The following is a 23,486-nucleotide window of genomic DNA, read 5'->3' on the forward strand; positions in this document are numbered from 1 at the left end:
TCAATCTTTTTTACTGAAGAAGGTTGTGAGGGCGTGTTGTGCATTCATCTTAAATGACTTTCTCTTGATCCTTGAAGTTTTAGATTCTTTATTTGAAAATCCTTTCAAAAATTATATCATACAAGGGAGCTACCCCTCTAAACACAGAGGAAGGCTTCATACTAAGGGCCTATCCAACTGTTGTGAATGGTTTGCCACACACTCTATTGGGAAAATTCTACTATGACAAATCAATTTACCAACAGATTTTTGATGACTCTAATGGAGAGACTGAATGAGAATGGACAGACAGTTTCCCTTAATGAAGCACAATGGGTCTACTGCATGAGAACATTTTTCATGTTCTCCAACCTAACCTTGGCTTCCAAGACACCCAGGAGGATATCATCTCAGACTTGAACATTCTATCCTAGAGGTGTAGACAAAGTGCACAACAATATCATCAAGTAAACCAAGTTCTTGAACAAGAAGAAGAGTTCAAGGAAATCTTATGAAGAGCTTCTATTGGTCATAACGTTGTAGTCATTGAAAGAATAGTAGTCATTCTAAGAAGAAATAGGTAGAATCTTGGTCACATCCAAAACCAAGTGAACAATAAGTAATAACATGGTTGATAAAAGGTACCTTCCCTGGAATGAAGGTTGGTGACTCTATTTTAAAGATTGATTATCGGTAAATCTATTTGAAGGTGGCAATTCAGAATCATGGTTTGGTACAAGGGAAAAGTTGAAAGTGATAGTGATAGTGATAGTGATGATGAATACTTTTCATATCCAAAGAAAAAAATTCCTAATGAGCCTCTGCAAGTTGAATTCTTGAAGAATTTCTATGGGAGCAGGAGGCTAGACCCTAAAATGGTTCATCCCCACTTACTTCAAGTTTTTCAAAAGATTCAAGAAGAAGATGGAATTGACTATCGTTTTCCTTTTCATGATCAAGAATCCTTCTTGGAAAAAGATTTAGCATATAAAGATAAAGAAGGCCTTGCTGAAAAATGTGCTTCATCTAAATCAGCAATGAGGAATACTAAAAAAGTCTCTTATGCACCTGTATCCCAACAAAATCAGATTTTCATTGATCCTAAATAGGCTAGCTTCTTGAAGAGTTTCTATGGTGGAAGGAAACTAGATCCAGGAGGGATTCATCCATCTTTGCTCTGGACTTTGCAAAAGATAGATGAAGAAGATGGTAAGGACAATCAATTTTTCTCTCACAAACCAAAACCATTTTTAGAAAGAAATTCCACATGTGAGCATAAGGAAGAACTTGATAAGAAAAGTGATTCATGTCAATAAAAGATGGATAGTGGTGGTCAAAAAGGTGTCCCAATGCTTGCACCTATTTCTCATCAAAATCATATTTCCATTGATCCCAATCAAGTTGAATTTTTAAAAAGCTTCTATGGAAATGCATGCCTAGATCCAAACAAAGAACATCCTTCTTTACTTCAAATGCTACGAGAACTTGAGAAAGAGGACCCACGCAAGAATTATTTTCTTGATAACAAAACATCTCCTCATCCAAATCTTAGAAATGATTCATCTAGTTCTTCATGCACAAAAGAAGATGAGGATTCTACATCTAATCAAGGAGATGGTCGAGACATGGTATCTATGTAATGCATGAAAATGCAGCCTATGCTAACACACACACTTCAACACGGTCCTTATTTGTGGATTCATCACGGAATGAACATTGAATTTTTCATCCAAAATTTTCCCTGCAAAGCAACCTGTTGCCTTCTATCTAAAGGGATTTTTCCTGTTAATATCCTCAGAATCGAGGTATAGGAAACCAGACCCTCTAAGAACGAAGGATTTGACAATGGAATTAAGCTAAGAATGAGTATACAGAGTAATCTAAGAAATGAAAGATGCAATGTAATCTAAGAACAAATGAAGCAAACTAGATTAAGCATATGCATGATTAAACTAAAATGAGATTAAACTAAAACATGAGAATGTATGCAAGAAATGTAAGTAAATATGAGCATGAATTTCAATAGAAATTCGATAGCAAATCAATTCATCCTCCTCAAATGAAGAGATGAGGGTCTCTTAAATAGAGTTTCCTGGAATCTATCAACGGTTGAGATCGATTTAGATCAACGGTTAGGATTGAAGATGAGTTTCAGTCATAAAGGGAGATTCCCAAATTAAAGGGAGTTAACAGACTTAATTTGAGATAAATAAGGAGTTAACTATTTTAATTTGAGTAGAAAAGAAGTTAACTGTGTTAACTCATTTTTGATCAATAGTGAACTGGAAATTCCCCTTTTTGAACTGAAGAGAGATTTTGTTGAGATATTTAATTTAATAAAATGAAATATGCTCTCATAATTACTTTTTCTATTTAATTAAATAATCTTTAATTAATTAGAGACACTTTTTTTTAATTAAATAACTTTATTTAATTAATTAGGAATGTCTTCCCATTTAAATAAATAACTTTGTTTAATTATTTAGAAGTAAGTACTCCATTTAATTAAATAATTTCTTTTAATTAATTAGAAATACCTTTCCCATTTAATTAAATAATTACATTTAATTAATTAAGATAGGCATATTTATTAAATTAAATAAATTTAATTCCATAGCACATTAGCCTTAGGATATAATTTAATTTAATTAAAGTATAAATACTTAATAATTAAATTAAATATTAATCAAGTAGGTTTAATGTAACTAATATGAGTACATACTATAGGAATCAAATAAGAAATATGATGAATGCAGATTAGGGTTTTTCTACATCTAACAATTAAGTCAAGTAGCGAATAACAGAATGAGAATTGCCTATTAGAATAGGACTTTGAAATTATCAAAAATAGACTAGAATTGGTGTAATGGAAATGAGCCAATTTTGGGGTATTACAATCTATAGAAGAAGAATGGTCTAGTAATGTATCAAGGAATCATTGTGAAAATTTCCAAACCTAGGAAAAACTATTCAATCATCTTGATTGTAATAGAAAAGAAAAAGAAATATCAGAATCTCAAGAAACTATGCAACATATGATTGAAGATGAGGAAAATGTGGATCAACATGAATTTCATAATATTTTTATTCCTACTTGGTGCCTCGATGCTTCAGATGATGACTTCCTACATGGAGAAGATCTTCTCATTCATCCTTCCATGATCATTGATGATGAGGAATCTATTGATCATGTCAATAGTTCAGATGTTCTGGCACAATATGAAATCACTACCATTGATGGAGATAAAAGCACCAATGAACTTCTACAAATATCTTCTTTCCTTGAGGAAATGGAGATCTTTACATTTGATTATATTGATGAACTTGTGATTAAAAGATCAATTGATGAAAAAGATAAAAATCAACTTCTAGGAGAAGAAGATGAATCATATAACTTTGATTCTTTGTCATGAATACCAACTTTCACATTTCATGAAAGATTTCTTGGAGAAGAAATGATGATTTAAAAGGGGATAGATGTCATTGAACATATTGAAGATGAAATCTATATGAATATGAAGACAACTTCCTCTATTCTGATAGAAATACAATTGAAATCATATGGATCATTCAAAGTTCAAGGAAATCCTCTTTTTGAGCCTTTTCATCGAATAGGAAATCCTATGCCAAAGAGCTTCTATGATACGAATAATGTTGATAGAAGAAGTAATGAGTTAGCAGAGACTCTCATGGAAAAATCAGATGAAGGAAACTCTTATGACATTTTTACCCCAAGCTTGTGCTTGAAATCATTAGATGGAAATTTCCTCTATGAAGAAAATGTTTACTTTAATCCTTTATTCTTAGATGAAGGCATTTTTACTGATGATTTCCAATTTGGTATTCAAAGACAAGGCTCAATGGTTATAACTCTATAGGTTACTTCACTCCACAGATTGTATGAAGGCAATCCAATACGAAGTTTGGTATCTTCTTGTCTTAACCATCAAAAGACCCTTCAGATGGAAATTTTTGATATTAATGGGATGAAAAATGAAGTTATGGCCCACCATGTTGATGATAGTATCAATGTAACTCAGCGGTACCTAAAAATTAAAGATGATCTTTTGGAAGATGAAGAAGAAGAAATGGATCATCAAAAGACTCAATATAACATGGATGTGCATCATAGTTGGAGTAATTGTATAAACGATTCAACTATGATCATCCCCACGGAAAAGAAAGAGTGTCTAGCATTTGAAATGAGTTCAAGATTTCATGATGATCAATCAATAGAAATTCAACTACAGGACTTGCCAAGTAGAAGAGAGGATAAAAGATACATTTAGAAACTTGATAATCTTATACTGCAACTCTTTGAAAATGAAGTTATCGATCACATGGTAGAGGAAGAAAAATTGATTTTGAACTCTGAGATTTTTTATGAAGCCTAGTTATTTGGATATATTTTTCCATCCAGAGATGTGAGGCATGCTACAAATCTCAAAGTAAGAATTCAAGGAGCACATTTATATTTGAACCCATGGAAGCTTAAGAATTGTCACATGTTGGTACAGCATGGTATTTATTTTTCCCACCCAATAAATGGATTGGCATGATTATACCTTGAGTAACTGGAGGTAGGGAAACCTACCTTGTATATAGTTTAGTTAGGAGTTTTTGTTCTGCCTAGTTTTCTTTTAGTTGTCTGGCTTTTGCTGCTAGTTTCCTCCCTTTTGCAAAGTGATCCCTCAGGTGACTCTATAGCCCCATGGATAAAGCACTATTCTAATTATTCTAGATTTGAGATTCATCCTTGTCAGTCCTTGTCCCTAGTTAGAGCTAGCTATTGCCCAGTTATAAAATTGTTTCAATTTCTAAGCCATGGTTATTTTTGAAATTTTCCTCCTTTTAAGCTTTAAATTGGTCTTTTCATGTCTAAGTTTTTGAAAGATCTTGTCCTTCACTATCTCCAACTCATTCCTAGCTTTGCACAACACTTGAAATTTTTAAAATCTGGCTTCTGAGCTCCAACTTATCGCAAGTTAATGGAGAGACCCAAAATACATGTTTTCAAGTTGATCATTAACCATTAACCTCTTAAAAGGTTAACGATAACTTTCAAATCATGCATTTTGGAGTAGGTTAATTAACCTCTACAAGAATGCATTTTCACTAACCTCTCAAAAGGTTAATGAAAACTTTCAAATCATGCATTTTTTAGTAGGTTAATTAACCTCTCCAAAAACAAGTATTTCTTAACCTCTATGAAGCAATTATTAACTTGTGTCACATGTAAGTTTTAAAACAAGGTGGCAGTTTTGATTTGATGGCATTATCAAACAAGATGGATATCTTATTTGCCACCTTTCTATGATGATAACACACTAATAGTAAAGAGAACTCTCAGCATATAAGCCATATCAACCTTCAATCGATACAAATGATAAAGCAAGTAGCTTAACTATATCAGAATTGTGCTCGAAAATATCAAATTATTTGGCTGCTACATGGAGACACTAGTTCCCTTGTTAGTTTATGAATACATTTCAAATGAAACTCTATTTGATCATCTCCATGGTCACAAATATGAGCACTGCTTTCACTAGGAAACATGACTCGGCATTCTTATCAAAAATCCAGAAGCTTTATCATACTTGCATTCTGCTGCATCAATACCCTTTGTTCATAGAGATGTGAAATCTTCATTGCTTGATAGCGGTTACAACCCCAAAGTGACAGGTTTTGGATTACTCTCGTGTGCCCAAGATCATGATAAACAACACTATCTAAGGTCCCCCGAAATAAGACAATGATCATTGATGTGGCCTGTGTAAAGAGAAATATCTATTCCTTTCTACATAAGCAGGAGTATCGATAATATAAATGGATGGAACAAGTCAATCAAGGGTGATGTACAGCAAGTGTTTGAAAGAATGTCTCATGAAAATGGGATTTCGTGATCATTGTTAGATTGGACTAGACTCACAAACAAGAGGCAAACTATAAAGATTCTGGTAGCCAAAGGGGATTCCTTGAAAGGTGAGAATAGCAAGATCATAAAAGACATTGTGTGGCTTCTCTGGCATGATTGTGCATGCACAAGCATAACCCAATCGGTGTCTTTTGATAATGTGAGAATTATGCACGTTATTGGGTCCTTCAATAAAATATGGACTAGTAAAGTAAAGCAACCGATAGAGTTGAGGGGGCTGGTTATTTTAGGTAGCATCAGAATGTTTCCAAAATCTTTACGGCAGTTGCACCAGCTACAAAATATTGCGGTGGATGGATGTCTTAACACAAGCTTAGAAGCTTTGCCAAAAGAGTTTTGTAATCTTCAATCATTGAGAACTTCTTACAAGTAGGAATTCCAACAAGATATTCTTATCGTAAGATAAAAAGGTGTACCAAAAGTTTTGCAATTAAACTTGGTCAAGGAGGCTTTGGTACAATTTTCAAAGGTGAGGTTACCAATGGATGTATGCTTGCTATTAAGATACTTGATAAATCTAAACAAAGTCAAATTCAATTTTTGAATGAAGTGGCTGCCATTGGAAGGATCCACCACCCATCTTGTTCGACTCCAACGCTATTGCTTGGAAGGGTCTAAAAGAGCTTTGATTTATGAGTTCATCATCAAAGGTTATTTTGAAAAATATATCCATGAAGATGATCAAAATGTATTGAATTGGAAATAATTTCACTCCAATGTAATGGGTACAGCTCATGGGATTGCATATCTACATGATGAATGTCGAAATAGGATATTGCACTATGAAATAAAACCTCATAATGTATTCTTGGATGCAAATTTCTCCCCAAAGGTTGCAGATTTTGGTCTAGAAAAATTAACAAATAAAAAAGAAAGCCATGTTTCTCTAACAAGCGCTAGAGGATCTCTTAGCTACGTGGCTCTAGAGGTGTGGTCTACAAGTAATAGACCCATGACTAACAGATCAGATGTCTACAACTATGGTATGTTGGTCATGGAAATTGTGGGTGGAAGAGAGAATTTTGATATCAGAGAAAGAAGATCCAGCAAATTTTACTATCCAGAATGGGCATTCAAACAGATGGATATGATAATGGCCAATCAAAATCAGTCCCAAAGGATTGAAAATTCTATAATCTTGGTCAATAGGAAGACAAGGTTGTAGTATCACTATCAAGACTATAGTCAATGCATGAGCAATTGATGTTGTGAATGATTCTTTCTTTGTCAAACTTGGTGATGATCATGAAGAAGAGTCTGTATCAAATAACTCAACAAATCAATGATTTTACCATCTGAAGACATGTTCCAAGCCATACATTTTGATTAGTGGTCATTTTCATTTATAGGTTAATTTTTTAGAGGTTAATTAACCTCACCCAAATCACGTATTTGGGAAGTAGTTATTAACCATGACAAGGTAGTTATTAACCTCTATGCCGATATAAGAACTCCTTTTGGCTTTGTAAGGCGACTTTTTGGTTTTAAAAATAAGGGAACACTATGCTGAAATTTTGGTTGAGAGATAAATTTTTGAAAGTATGTACACTTTTTATCTCTGAAATTGAAAATCTCTTTTGTCTTCTTGGTGCAAGGAAATGAAATGACATGTGCTCCAGGTATCTTATTCTAAAATCAAAATTGTTATACATTGTAGTAGACATTCTCATGGTACTATGCGAGTGTTTATGAATTATAATGAATGTGTTTGGTAATACTGGTTGCTTTCAAATGTGGTCCTTGATCTCCTTTGTTATCAATCTTGTTTACCAAAGAAGGTTGTGAGGGGATGTGGTGCATTAATCTTGAATGACTTTCTCTTGATCCTTGAAGTTTTAGATTCTTTATTTGAGAATCCTTTCAAAAATTATATCATACGAGGGAGTTGCCCCTCTAAAGGTAGAGGAAGGTTGCATACTAAGGGCCTATCCAACTGTTGTGAATGGTTTGCCACACACTCTATTGGAAAAATTCTACTATGACAAATCTTTTTACCAAAAACATCCTAGAATACAGTAGCTTTTGAATAACTCATGTTGGTTGGGAGAGGTAACCTTGTTCCCTAACCCCAAGTAAACTAATAAAACACCCAAATTATTATTTGGTAAAAGTAGAATGAATAATAATATATCAAATTTTAATCTTCTTTATTTAATTTATTTTTAGGGATTTAAATTTTGGTGAATTTTATAATTAATGATCTTGAGGTCAAACAATAGACAAATTCGAATGTAGCAGTAAATCTAAGAAATAATATATTCTAAGTAAAGTTAAATCATAATATTAATCCTAATTGAAAACTAGAGTAAAAGAGTCCTTACACCATTTCAATTTTTTTTTAAATATTCAAAATCACACTTACAATAAATGAATTTAACCCCTTGCTACATAAACTAAATTTAACACTAGAAACCAAATTCAAATTACACCTAGACAATCAAATTAATTGAATTGTGATGCTAAATATAATTATGTATTCAAGAAAATTGAACTCTATTGTAATAGTAGATAAAATCAATTGTCCCAATAAATCCAAGAAAGAACATACCCTAACAACAAGTGAAGTTAAATAATAATATTAATCCTAATTGAAAACTAAAATAAAAGAGCCCTTACCACGTTCCAAATTTATTTTAACAAAAAATCATAAACCACCCTTCCAAAATTGAACCCTATTGTTAATAGTAAACAAAATCAAATATTAAAATAAAAAATATTAGAAATAACATATCCTAACACAAAGTAAAGTTATATCATAACATTACCGCTAATTGAAAAATAAAATAAAAGAGCTCTTACACCATTCTAAATTAAATAAAATATGAAATCAAATAAAATTATTGAAGTATAGCCCTTATCCTCACACAATAATTAAATAAACATAAAAATCATATCTAACTAATTGGTAGTCCTAAATTAAACTAATTAAGATATTTTCTTATTTTTATCTGTAACAAATTGAATCCATCTCGTAACATGAAACCTTTATAACTCTAATCCCAATGTTTCACTGTATCTTATTGTAACTGAAACGCTATCTTGAATGTACTAACCATAAATAAATTTTTATCCTAGTACTAACGTGAAATCTAAATCTAACCAAATGTTAGAAAACCTCTAGAAAAAGATTAATTTTATAAGCAAGAGGCCGAAGCCATTGATTAAGTTGAATAAAACTAGTACAACCCAACTCAAGGGGAATCAAGAGGATAGATTTGGGGGATAGTCCTTTAGTAGAGCCCTTAAAAATCCAAATATATTATTGATTATGATAAATTTATATTAAGAAAACTACTTTGTGGGAGAATCCCTATAAATCCTCTTGTGAATGATGCTTCCTTCTTTTAGTGCAACCTGAAAAACCAAATATCTAACCACAATTGAATCAATAATCCAAGGTCCAAATGTCCAAATAAAACTTTTCACGACTTTAAAAACTCATATACATACATCCTTATCACGTGTCATGCATGCATCTAAAAAATCCACAACTTAGTAGGTCACTATGCTAGGTCATAATCACTTTGGAGAAATGTAAACATTAAATACTAGAAAATCATTCATACATTTTGACACAATTATTTTCTGTTGAAACTCTATTTGGGGAAAACCTCTAGTAACATGCTACTAAATCTCACTCTTCTAAAGTGATGCCTTATGAAAGGCCACCCATGTTAAAGGTTACAATACACACTATTAAATATGGCCTACTTAAAGGATTTCAATCACCATGTTAGGAGTGAGCATTGTTAGAGGACTTTAGACCATTCCATTAGAATTTCACTCAGTTAAGGGATTTACAAATGACTGCTAGGTCAACCTTTATCTAAAGAATTTATCCTAAACTGATACAATGATTAGAAAGCAATAGTAGGACTTGATCTGATAATAGATAATAACTCACTTGAAGATTACAGCTCATTGTTACAGTCCTCCATTCTATTTGGATTTTATTCACTTCAACTCTAACAACTTTTTCAACCATCTAGCATTCATCCTCTAAAGCATTCTTTCTTTACATGCCAATTGCAAACTCTCTTATTTAGCTACCATATGAGGCAACACCCTAGACTTCTTGTCTTCCTTGGGTTCTTACATATACCAACTATTGTTTCAATCCTTGTATCCCCTTATAAAGAGAATTATGATTGTGTGACACTTAATCACAATCTCCCATCTTAGGGCTAGGTTAGATTCAATGAATCCTCCCTCTTTCCCATTTTCTCCTCTATAAACCTCTTCTACAATCCTTTTTGAGTTCACCTCAAAAAAAATTATCTTCAATTTTTTGCCTCTAGCTCATGAAGCTTATTTTCCACATGCTTAACACATTCCAAGGAATCAACTTTGTCGGCTCAAATTTAGAAAATCATTGATAAAACTCTAATTATTGTTACTCATAAACAACTAGGTTCTATTACTCGAAACACACTGGGTTTCTCAGCATCCACTAAAATTCACTTGACACATACTATCTCTTTATTGTCACTCATCACATACTAAAATCACTCGACATATACTAAGTCTTCACTTTGCTTTTCACTAACTAATTTTTTTCTCATCTTGAACTAAAATCACATGGCTCCTACTGAGCACTTAGTCAAGCCTAGTAGACACAATTTGTACTCTGTGTTCTTCAATACTCAGCTAGTATATCCATCAACTTCAGCTTTGAGTAGATAAATTATACATCATATCATCCATCTCTTACTTGGTCTAAGTGCTACTTTTATGCACCATATAACTCAACCTTTCTCTAGGTAATCTTGTTATAATGATTGTTTTGGATTCCACACATCAGACAATATTTATTTTCAACAATCTCCCTCTTACGCACTGAACCACTACCAACAACAATAGCAAAAAGAAAATTAATAACATATATAGTAATATCTCCCTCAATCTGTATGTGTCATTCCTCTATGTAGGGTAATGTGATATTTTTCCATCTCCTTCTTTCTAACTCTGTCCTTTCATAGCTGCCTCATAGTATATATCTCTCATTTTTAAAATTATCTCCCTCTATAGTATATCTTAGTATATTTCTGATATCCCCTTGGCTATCTCCCTCTTACTATCTGACTTTCTTCTGTAGGTTATCTCTTTGATATGTATCTCTCCCTCTTCTTTAGGTTCATGTATATCTCACTCATTATTAGGTGTTCTCTCCTTCTTAGGTTTAGGTATTATCTCCCTCTTTAACAAAAATGGCAAAGACTTGTCATCTCAACATGGAGATGTTAATAGTTCAAGTTCTCCCTCTGTCAACTTTTTTGTTACTAATCTTTTGTTCCAACTTCTTGATTACTTTAAGAAGCTCCTAAAGTAGGATCCACTACATCAAATTGTAAAATATAACATTCAACTTAGTTAATATAGGGTACTACTCTTACTTCTTAAACAACTTTAGATAGGGGTATCACCTCTAGTTTACCTCTTAGACACCCTTGAGCATCCTTATGTAAAGCTTTTTTGAATATATCAACTATATATTCTTTTGTACTCACATATGCCATCTTCACTTCTTTTTCTTGAACCATCTCTCTCAAGTCAGGTTACTGTATTGCAATGTGCTTTGTCTTTGTATGTATCACAAGGTTCTTAGATATGTTTATAGCACTTGTGTTGTCACAATAGAATATGATAGGTTCAGTAATTTCCTCCTTTATACCTTTATCTAGTTGTTTGATCCATACCACATTTTAAAAATGCACCAAAGTAGCCACATAGTCATCTTCAATAGTATATTGTGGTATACAATTTTGTTTCTTACTAGTCCATGAAGCTAGTCTTCTTCCCAAGAAAAATGCTCCACCACTTGTAATTTTTCTATCATTGACATTTCCATCCCAATCAACATCTATATATACTCTCAATTAAAACTTATCATTCTTCTTGTAGTATAGACCATGACCTTCTATTCCTTTTAGATGTCTCATAATACTTTTGACTACCATCAAATGATTTTCCTTAGGATTTGCAGAAAATCTTAAAACAATCCCAATAGCTAATGTAATCTCAAGTCTGGTATAAACTACATGTTGCAATTTACCAATCATAGGCCTTTACAAATTTTTATTTACTTTATTAGAATCATCAACCTTTGATAGTTTATGTCATGTAGGTGTTCTAACAAGTTTTGAATCCTCCATACCAAACATTTTTAATATTTTTTTTGCATACTTGGACTAAGTGATGTATATGCCATACTTAATTTGGTACACTTTCAAGCCAACAAATAATTTAATTGCCCCAAACATGGACATCTCAAATTCTTTCATCATCTCATTAGAAAATGTTTTGCATAATGCATTTTGTCCTCCAAATATGATATCATCAACAAAAATTTCAGCTAGTAAAATACCTTTACCTCCTCCAGTCTTCAAGTATAGATTATTTTTATCATCAATTCTCTCAAAAACTAATCTTCACAAGATAATTGTGACTTGCCCCACATACCATACTCTAAGAGTATGCTTAAAATGATATAAATATTTGTGTAACATACATAACATGTTCGTGTTTTTTGGATCAAGAAATCATTTAGGTTGTTCAATGTAAACTTCTTCTTCTAGTATTTCATTCAAAAATGTAGATTTCAGATCCATTTGATAAACTTTGAATCCTTTGTATGCAGAGTAAGCAAGCATTGTTCTTAGTTCTTCTAATCTAGCAATAGGTAAATGTTTCTCCATAGTCAATTCCTTCTTCTTGAGCACATCTTTTACAAACCAATCTTTCCTTATTCCTTCTCACCTCACCATTCACATCTAGTTTATTTCTATATACCCACTTGTTTCCAATAAAATTCTTGTTCTCTATTCTGGGTACAAGTGACCAAGTTTTGTCCCTCTCAATTTGATCAATTTCTTCTTTCATAGCTTGACTCTAGTCATTATTTTACAATACATCCATCATTGACTTAGGCTCATGCATTCTTAGCAAATATGTATCACTTCTAGACTTGTTCAATATCATAGGTCTTGCTTCTTTGTCTCCAATAATTTGTTCAATAGGGTGATGTCTTTTGACATAATTTGAAAATCTTGGTTCTATTCTATTTTCTAAAATAGATCTTTCAGCTTTAGGGTCACTATGTGCTTCTCTATCAGGTAAGTCAACATTCCTTTAATGTGCACTAATGTTAGTATCAAAATGTGCCTCTACTTCTGACTGCAACTCAATACCTAAATTCAACTCGATATTCATTATATGTGACTCAGTAGTCATTGACTCTTGGTGCTATTAATTTTCAACTTAGTTAAAAGCTTCATTATCACCCAAATCATCTTAGAAATACACAAAAATTATTTAGTCTTTATGTTCTTTTGTAATTTTAGCTTCATGTACCTCTATATATTCATGAAAAATTACATTTTCACTTTCCACAACTTTGTTAGTGTTAGTATTTAAACACCTGTAATTTTTAGTTCTTATGGAATAGCCTAGGAATATACCTTCTTCACTTTTAGCATCAAATGTTCCATTCATGTTGTCCTTAAGAATGTAGCACTTCCTTCCAAATACTTTAAAATATTTTACATTGGGTGAGTATCCATACCATAGTTCAACCAATGTGTAATTTGTACCTTTCTTTACTTGTAATCGGTTTAGGTTATAGACAACTATACTAACAACTTCTCTCAAGTATTTCAAAGCATCATTCCTTTCCATCATGAGTATTCTAGCATAGTCCATTATAGATATGTTCCTCCTTTTAACAATTCTTTTTTGTGGAGGGGTCCTACCTACAAATTTTTTTCTTTTTATTACTTTATCATTACATAATATAACAAACTCATTTGGTGTAAAATCTCCACCTCTGTCAAATCTTAAATATTTCAAGATCTTGCTAGTTTCCTTTTCAACTCTTTTCAAGTACCACTAATGCATCAAAAAATTTCTTTGAAAACATAACTATCATCATTCTAGAATAATCATCAACAAATAGGATATAGTACTTGTCACCTTTGTAGCTTTGCACATTAATTGGTCTGCATAAATCAATATAAACTAAATCCATAATTTCTTGTGACGAGCGATTCTTAAAAATAAAACTAGATTTTCCCATCTTGTCTAACTAACATTGTTTGCAAATTACATTATCTGATTTCTTTGGTTTTGGCAAGCCTTAGACTCTCTTAATCTTACCAATATTGACCAAATTATCAAAATTTACATGGCATATTCTTTTGTGCCATAGCTACACATCATAAAATTGTACAACAAGAGGAATAGCATCATTCAAGTCAAGATAGAATAAATCACCTCTAGTTTGATCACCATTTCCAATTAGTTCTCCCTTAGCTTCATAGATATTAGCTTTCCTATTTCCAAATTCAAGCTTACATCCAACACTATTCAATTGTGAAACACTTAATAGATTATATTTAAGTCCTTCTATGTAATAAGCATGCTCACATATGATCTTATCTATCAACTTTATTGATACTTTTCCTTTGATCATACATGGTGCATCATTTCCAAATCTAACACTATTTCCATCATAATGCACAAGAGAATTGAACTTAATTTTATCTTCAATAATGTGACGAGAACAACCACTATCAATAATTCATTGATCATTATTGTTCAAATAAGATACCAGAGTAGTTGCTTCATATTCATTAGAATCATCCTTCATAACAACATTAATTTATCATCATGGTCATTAGATTCTTCATTGGACTTCTCTTCAAAAATGTAGCAGGCCTTCTTTTGTTTGTATTTATAATCTTTATTGTTCTCATCTCTTTTACCTCTAAATTTTTCTCCACTTCTATAATTCTTATTCTCACGACACCTTGCAAAAATATAAGGAACTTCATTACAAGTGAAACATATGATAGGTAACTTACCTTTCTATTTTCCTTTGCCTCTATGGATTTACCTAGCCAAAAATGCTTCAAGCTCTTCTACATGATCTTCGTTTGTATCACTATCACAAAAAACATGTTTGACATTTTTATTTTCTATTTTCTTTAGGCTCTTTCAGTGACAATATAGCTTTGAAAGAAGATTCAACATTTTGAGTTTTAAAATTATCAAAATTAGATAGTTCAAAGGCAATGACTCTACCCATAAATCCTTTAACAATTAGGTCATTGCCAGGTGTCCATCTTAGCTCTTGTATGGTAGAGACTCTAATAGCATAGATCGAGGTAGTAGTGTTCTCAATACTTTGCTAATCATAGTCTCATCTTCAATAGTACCAGTTTCTCCTCTAGTATAATTAACAACTTCTTTTACTTTGGCATAATATTAAATTCTATTCTCATCTTCTTGCATTCTTATATCATAAAACTTAGCTTTGAGACTTTCATATTTGGCTTCGAGCATATTTTTATTTCCTCCATAGATATTTTCTATGGCATCCCACATCTACTTAGCAAAATCACATCCTTTCATGTCATGAAAATTAGTGTAGCTTAGGGAAGATGTAATCTCCAACATTGACTTATTGTGCTCTTTCTTATTTTTTCAAATCTTCGGCAATAGGGGCTCCAATAGGGTCAACACACTTAGTGGTAATGGTGGATTGTTCATAGTCTCCAAGTCCTCCTAGATGTAGCTTCATCAAAATTTTCCTTGCAGGGAAGTTCTCCTTGTTAAGCTTTGGTGCCTCTCTTGTGGGCTTTTTTATCTTTATCTTATAGTACCTTTCAAAATATTCCCCACAAGCAACCAATTCTCTAATACCAAGTGTTGGAATACTTTAGAATAACTTGGGGGTTAGTTATGTAAGGTCCAAATGTCCAAATAAAACTTTTCAGTGCTTAACAAAACTCATATACATACATCCTTATCATGTGTCATGAATACATCTAAAAATTCCATAACTTAGTAGGTCAGTGTCCTAGGTTAGAATCACTTTTCAAAAATATAAACATTAAACACTACAAAATCATTCACACATTTTGACACAAGGATTTTATGTGGAAACCTAATTTGGGAAAAAACACCAGTAACATGCTACTAGTTCTCACTCTTCTAAAGTGATGTCCTGTAAAAGGCCAACCTTGTTAAAGATTACAATACACACTATTAAATGTGACCTAGTTAAAGGATTTCAATCACTCTATTAGGAATGATCCTTGTTAGAAGAATTTAGAAAATTCCATTAGAATGTAAACCTTAATCCAAAGGATTCATCCTAAGCTAATACAATGATTAGAAAGTAATAGTAGGACTTAATTTGATAACAAATCACAACTCACTTGCGAATAATAGATCACTATTTCAGTCCTCCATTTTTCTTACCTTTCTTTCAATTCACCTCTCACAACTTGTTCAAGCTTCTAGAATTCATCCTCTTAAGCCTTTTTTCTTTCATTTCCATTTATAGTCTCTTTTATTCAACCACCATATGAAGCAACACCCTAGACTTCTTGTCTTTCTTGGGTTCTCATATATGCCAACTATTGCTTCAATCCTTGTATCCCCTTATAAAGAGAATTATGATCTTTTGATGCTTAATCACAATCTTCCATCTTAGGATTAGGTCATATTTATTGAATCCTCCCTCTTTTCCATATTTTTCCCTCTAGAACTTCTTCTACAATCCTCCTTGAATTTGCCTCAAAATGGTTTATCTTGAAATTTGTGCCTCTAGCTCATCAAGCTTATCTTCCATGTGCTTCACACAATCTGAGAAATCAACTATTTTAGCTCAGATTCTACTAATCTTTGATCAAAAGCTAATTTTTGTCACTTGTAAATGGCTAGCTTCTTATGCTTGACACACACTAGGTTTCTCGACATCCACTAAAATTCACTTGGCACATACTATCTCTTTATTGTCACTCCACATGTACTAAAATCAATTGACACGCTAAATCTTCACTTTTCTTGGCACTAATTGATTTTTTGCTTGTCTTGAAATAACATTGCCTAACTCTTATTGATCACTCAGTCAAGCTTAGTGGACACAATTTGTATTTCTTTTTCTTCAAGACTTAGCTAGTGTATCCATCAACTTCATATTTAACTAGATAAATAATACATAATATTATTCATGTCTTACTTGGTCTAAGTGCTCCTTTTACACACCATATATTTCAACCTTTCTCTAGGTAATCTTGTTATCTCATATAATCATATACTCTTCATCAATCAAAAAAATGATAGTACTATGACCAAAAAGAAATTGTCTCACTAGCAAGTAGCATCTTTGAAATCATTGACAATATAGTAATTTCTCTAGATTCCACACATTAAAAAATCTTAGTTTTCAACAAATAATACTTTGCTAAATGATTTACATATTTCTAATTCTTCTCAAAGCTTTTTATTAACCTCTAGCAAGAAAAAGATGCCTTTCTTAAAGAATTTATAATAATACTAGAATCTTCTTCTATTTCCAACATAGTTTTTCCGAACACTTTGCATAAAGAGAGATCCTCTACTAAGGCTAAAATTTTTGGCCACTTGTCTGTGGCCTCTCCTATATATTTTTCTATGTTTTCTATTTCTTCCCACTAATCATTGTCAATGAAGCATCTTGTGTTAGCTTGACCTTGGTTTTTCCTTGAAGCACCATCAATATTGAGCTTTAAATATCCTTTCTTTGAAACCTACCATACACATTCATCCCTTTTAGATGTTCCTAGAATTTCCCCCTTACCAAGAAAGGGAGGGATCTTTAACCCATTCCATTGACCATACATCTTCTCATCCCAATAAAAAATCCTAGCTAATCTAATGTTTAAGTTAAGTGGCATGCTATTTTTTAATTTAATGATTGATATAAAAAAAAGCTTTTGCCAACTTTTATAGTAATCTTTTTTCCTCTAAGGACTTTGCTAAAGCTAAAACACTCAGACATTGCTAAAAAAATCTTATCCCCAACATTTTGTCCATTGATGACAATAAACTTCTTATCAAAAAATATCCCTTGAAGATATTGAAAAGACTATTAAAACTATGAATAATGGCAAGGCCTTCTACCCAGATGGTCTCTATAATGAGTTCTATAAATCCAATCTAGACTCAATATGCACGGATGTATATGATGTTTACTCTTATGCTTATAACAAAGGAACTCATGGCTACCTCATTAATAGAGGCCCTTATAAAACTTATCCCAAAGGAGGGAGACAAATATCTCCTAAAATAATGGATACATATTACCCTCCTTAATGTCTCCTATAAACTCTTGCTAAGGTCTTAGCTTTGATGCGTGAATATATTCTCCTAAAGTTTATTAACTCCACCCAAACGGACTTCATCAAAGGTTGCTATATTCTTGGAAATCTTATTACTAGCAGGAAAGCTATGAGCTGGTCCAAGCTCTTGAATTAGAACACTACTATGTTACTCCTTGATTTTGAAAAGGCTTATGACTATATTGAATGGGACTTCATCCTCATGATGTTAGGAGCTTATGGCTTGAACCCCTATATTCTATAACCTTGTCAAAATCCTTCTCAAGGATGCCTCGACCCAAGTCGAAGTCAATGGCTCCCTATCAACCCCCTTCCCTCTTGGAAGATCTAGTAGACAAGGTTGCCCCTTGGCCCCTGACCTTTTTTTCTTAGCCTCTAATGCTTTATGCTACATTCTTAAGGATAACTCCCATTCCCCTACTATCAAAGGTATAATCCTTCCTAATCAAGATGATCTTTTGAACTACCAATTTGCTGATGACACTTCCTTATTATTTGAAATCAATGAGGTCAATTTTAATGCCCTTCAAGCTAAGCTTGACAATTTTTGTGCTATCTCTAGCTCCTATATCTCTCTTTCCAAACCATTTACCTCGGCTGGTCTGAGCACCCCCCTAACTGGTTACCCTTTGGGGAGGCCCTCAAAATATTGTGTGCTACCTGGGGACCCCCTTCTCCACCAATTCCTCTTGTAAGGACATGTCACTCTTGGTGAAGAAAAAGATCTTTAATAAACTTAACAATTGGCACAAGAGGTCCTTATCGCTCGCAGGTAGAGTCTAGATTTTCCAAAAGATTCTTTCATTCTACAATGTTTACTACTCTTCTACTTGGATATTTAATCTTAGAGATTCAAAAGGCCATTAGGAAATTCCTTTGGTCTGATGGGAAGGGTAATAATAAATTTCATGATGTCAAATGGGAATAGTGTCAAGATGACAAGCTCCTTAGGGGATTAAGCATAAAGAACATTAGAACAAGGAACTTCCTTAGCCACCAAATGGATCTTTCACTCTTTGGAGGGTGAAGAACTATGGAAGGTCCTTATTAGATGCAATATTGAAAGAAGGATCCCTAATAAAGATGGAACTTGGAAGAATATCCCTTTATGTGATATTATTATGTGTGACTTCCCTATTTTAGTGCAGGGTTCCTCAGTCTTTAAAACTATTTAGAAAGCTTGGGAGCAGACAAAAAATTTCATCACTAATAAAGCATTCTTTGATAAAAATCTCCTATATAGTGAATGATCCATTTGGTGGAATTTGCACTTTTCACAAGGCTCCTCTACCAAATACTAGAACAATCTGGGAATTTCTCAACTCATCTCTCTGATTGAGAATGATAAGCTTATTAGCTAGGAAGATACTAGCTCTCAATACAATATTCCTCCCTCTCAAAAGAAAAACTATAATCTGATTTTTAAAGCTAGTAAAGATCTACCATCATGATACCATGTTGATTCTTGAAGATTTCTCAAGATGAAGTGGTTAGATGGTACTATTCTAGAAAAATTAAAAGCTAAAAACATATATAATATTGTTATTGTTAACAACATTATTGACCATATTAACAATCTTTAGTACTCTAATCTTCATGATGAAAATTGGAAGAAGCATTCAAACAAGTTGTGGAAGGCTCCTATTGAACCCAAAATCAAGTGCTTTAAATGGTTACTACTTCTCAATAGGTTTCCTATTATGAAGAATCATAATAGCAAACCCCTTTGCTCTTTTTGCAGGGGTCTGGAAACTAGCAGACATATTTTTTTTTACTATGCTTTTGCCAAAAGAATTTGGCAAATGTTTTGCATTTATTATTGTTTGTGTAAATAGATATTTAGTTTTGGCAAATTTTTTGCATTTATTATTGTTTGTGTAAATAGATATTTAGTATTTACACTTTACTTAAGTTTACTTAGGTTAGTGCATTATTTTATTATTTATTTTTATGAGACACTTAGGAGTTTGCAGACCTTTTTGAGCTTTCATGTTGACAACACAGAAGTATGCAACTCTAATTATGCACATGGTGTCTACAACACTGGAGTTTGCATCATTCACTAAGTTTTCATGTAAACAACATAGTTGTTCACACTCCTAATTTAGCACATGTTGTCTACAACACTGATTTGCATGTCACACCATTGTAGGCTTATCCTCTCATCATCGCACTTACTTCCTTTCTTAATAGAGGATAACCCATATCTAGAGGATATGTGCCTAGTTGTATGATTTATCATGATGCTAATTCTGAGACATTCTAGATGCATCTCAGAGGCCTTTATATTGAAGCACTCCTAGTGTACTTGTACATTGTATTAAATACTATATAGTTATTCTGATCATACTCTGGTATAATTTGTGCTTGTATTTTGAGTTCCTTAGTCTTTGAAAAATTCTTCCCTAAGGTAGATTCTTACATGATGTCAAAGCTAAGGTTGATACTCATCACATAGCCATTGGAGACCTCGTTGCTTCATCTCTCAAAGGGACCAAATTTAGATCTAGAGTCGAGGTAGACCTTATTGTTGCATCTGGAGTGATGACTAAGTGAAGATTGACTATAAATTTTCCTATTTTAGGCCATAGTCGACTTGGAGGCAAAATATTTATAAAAATTGATACTTGAAGACCGAATTTGCAAAGTTAGGTATGGTCTTTATTTGACCTATTAAATTTCATTTTTGGATCAGTTTAATTCTACAGTATTCTCTATATTTTCAAAATATTTTTTCACAATTATTATTTTCCCAGTTAGGCGTCTAGGTAGAGAAAAAAATTGCACATGCACAGGACAGTCAAACCCTGACCCTACACAGAGCAAAATATTCCTTCTATTTCATGGGTATATACTTTACAAACATTTCAATGAGTAGCCATCAAACTAAGCATTGGCAGTAACAAGCATTCAAATTTGGCTAAGCTCTCATACCAGTGTGAATATCCAACCAAGTGACCAAAGACCTTCACACAACACGTGGCTTAGTTTTGTTTGACAATAGTCCACGAGAGTTTTTATTTAACTTTTATTCCCATTTCTTTAAAAATGTGGGAATAAAAACTTTCTACCATAAATAAACTAGCCCCTGCATTCAAAAAATTGGCAAAGAGCTTTGGCAACGACCTATATTCATGGTGTCAATGTTAGTTTAAAATTTGACAACGTGAGCACTATCTATTTTTTTAGCACCAGAAAGTCTCCTTAGCCTCTTCCACACATGATAGTTAATCTACTACACTATCATTGACAAGAACTCGGTGCATCTATAGACTTCCACATAGGACATGTGCATGTCTCCAGTGCAATGTGACACCAATCTACGCTATACATGTTGAGCGCCCTATCTATCATGCTGTCCAACATAGTGCCAACCTGCACAAATAACCACGATATGTGGCTTTTTAAAATTGTGCAACACAATCAACAAACACCAAGTTACACATGAGACAGGTCGTACACATGTGGTGAAGACACATAGCATTGTGTAACTCACCAAGTTAGATCTGTACCTACACAGTAAACAGTACAACTATGCTATGCAAGTCTACCATACATCTAGCTGTCAGACATGCTATACATTCTATATGCCACATCAAAAAGCTGACTTAGACTGTCATGTCATTTGTGGTACCTATTTGTATGATGATGACATCATCTAACGGTTGTGTTTTTGCTAACTTTGGCAAAGTATGAGCCTAAATTTGATGACCATCTGATCATCATTCTAGGGCATTTTTGAATTGTTGGAACAATTATTTGACCATCAAATTTAAAATAGTATTTTCCTCTCCAGACCCCTCTTCAAATATAGGGTTGATTTGGTGGCCTGACTTCAAACGGCCATAACTCGGTCATCCAGACTCCAAATCAAGTGTGATGTTTTCTTATTTTGGGTAAAATTTCTTAAACTTTTAAGTTGTGCAACTATTTTCTAGTTTTAGTGCATGAATTTGTCAGAATTAGCATTTTTTGGTGACTGTACCTATCTAATCCTGCATTTTGCAACTTTAAACACATCGTATGAGCTCATCTAGACTCCCTTTTAGGTTCTTTTTTTTTTGAAAGTGTATATTTTTTCATCTAACTTTTAGATCTACACTAAGATTGTAGTTTTATGTGCACAAAAGTATCACTTTGAAAGATAGGTCATATTTTGCATTGTATTGCTTTATAATTGTTGTATTTTTGAGCTACATTATAAAGGTCCTAATTTGTACTCTATACAGAGGTCATAATTAGCAAAATCAAAAATTCCACTTTGTCCATTTTGACAAATGGCCCGTTGTAAACACACTATATACAAAGTGCCAGAATCATTCAGTTGGGCAGGATTTTTTGATTGAGTGAAAAGGAGGGGGGTGTACTATGTATTATGTATCCTTGATCGTGTGTTCTTGCATTATGGGTTCTTTTTCAAAGTGAACTCCACATAATTATGCTACTTCGAAAGAAAACATTAAAGAACCATTGGTAGAAAAATGTTTGTTATGTTTTGTAACTGATGCAACAAAGAAACCTTCTACTAATGTTGATGAAGCTCGAAAAGAAGATTGCAAATCTCGACAAGAGATGGCCCTAGGAACCTTGTTGAAAAATATATTTGATCCTATCAAGTTTCACATTAGGAAGCTTACCGATCTAATAGAGGTTTTGGTAAAACTTGAAGCTTTGTATGGGACAGTAGATGAAGACATGGCTTACACCATAGAGGATAAACTTCTCAAGTTAGATCCTAGAAATTTCAACAACATCAAGGACTATCTTACCCAAGTTGAAATGTATAGGGAACAACTTAAGGAATGTGGTGAACCCATCAGGGATGGAAAGATGATCAAGCACATCATGAATAATCTTAAACCTAAATATGCTCCTTTTGTTTCTAGCTTTAATACACACAAATTAACAATGGGTAGTGCCTATGTGAAGCCTTCATTTGAGAAATTTTCAGAAATGTTGATCTTAGAACATGACAATCTAGTGGGTATGGGAATTCTCATGTCTTCCAAGACCAAAGCCTTGGTAGCAAATGAAGGTAATTCAAGTGGCAAAAACTCCAACAAGAAGCAGAAGCAGTGGAAGGCTAAGCCACAAGATGACACTCAAAAATCCTCCTCAAAACAATAATCATTTTCAAATCAATCTTCTTCCACTCAACATTCTTCTTCACAACAAGGAAAATATTCTTAGAAAAATAATCAAAAAGGGAACAATTCCAACAAAAAGAAAAAGAAAACTTGTTGCTATTGTAAGAGGAATGGTTATGATGAACATGAGTACAAGGATAAGAAGCGATGAATTGGTTAACATTATGAGGAAACACAAATTGATGTTCCAAATGTGTATAGGGATAAGGGATCTTCATCTAATTCAAAGGGTAAAGGACAATCTTTAGTAGCTAGTACAAA

This window comes from Cupressus sempervirens, chromosome 1 (assembly GCF_028749045.1).
Source record: "Cupressus sempervirens isolate cs-2001-9-10 chromosome 1, ASM2874904v1, whole genome shotgun sequence".
Taxonomy (NCBI): Eukaryota; Viridiplantae; Streptophyta; class Pinopsida; order Cupressales; family Cupressaceae; genus Cupressus; species Cupressus sempervirens.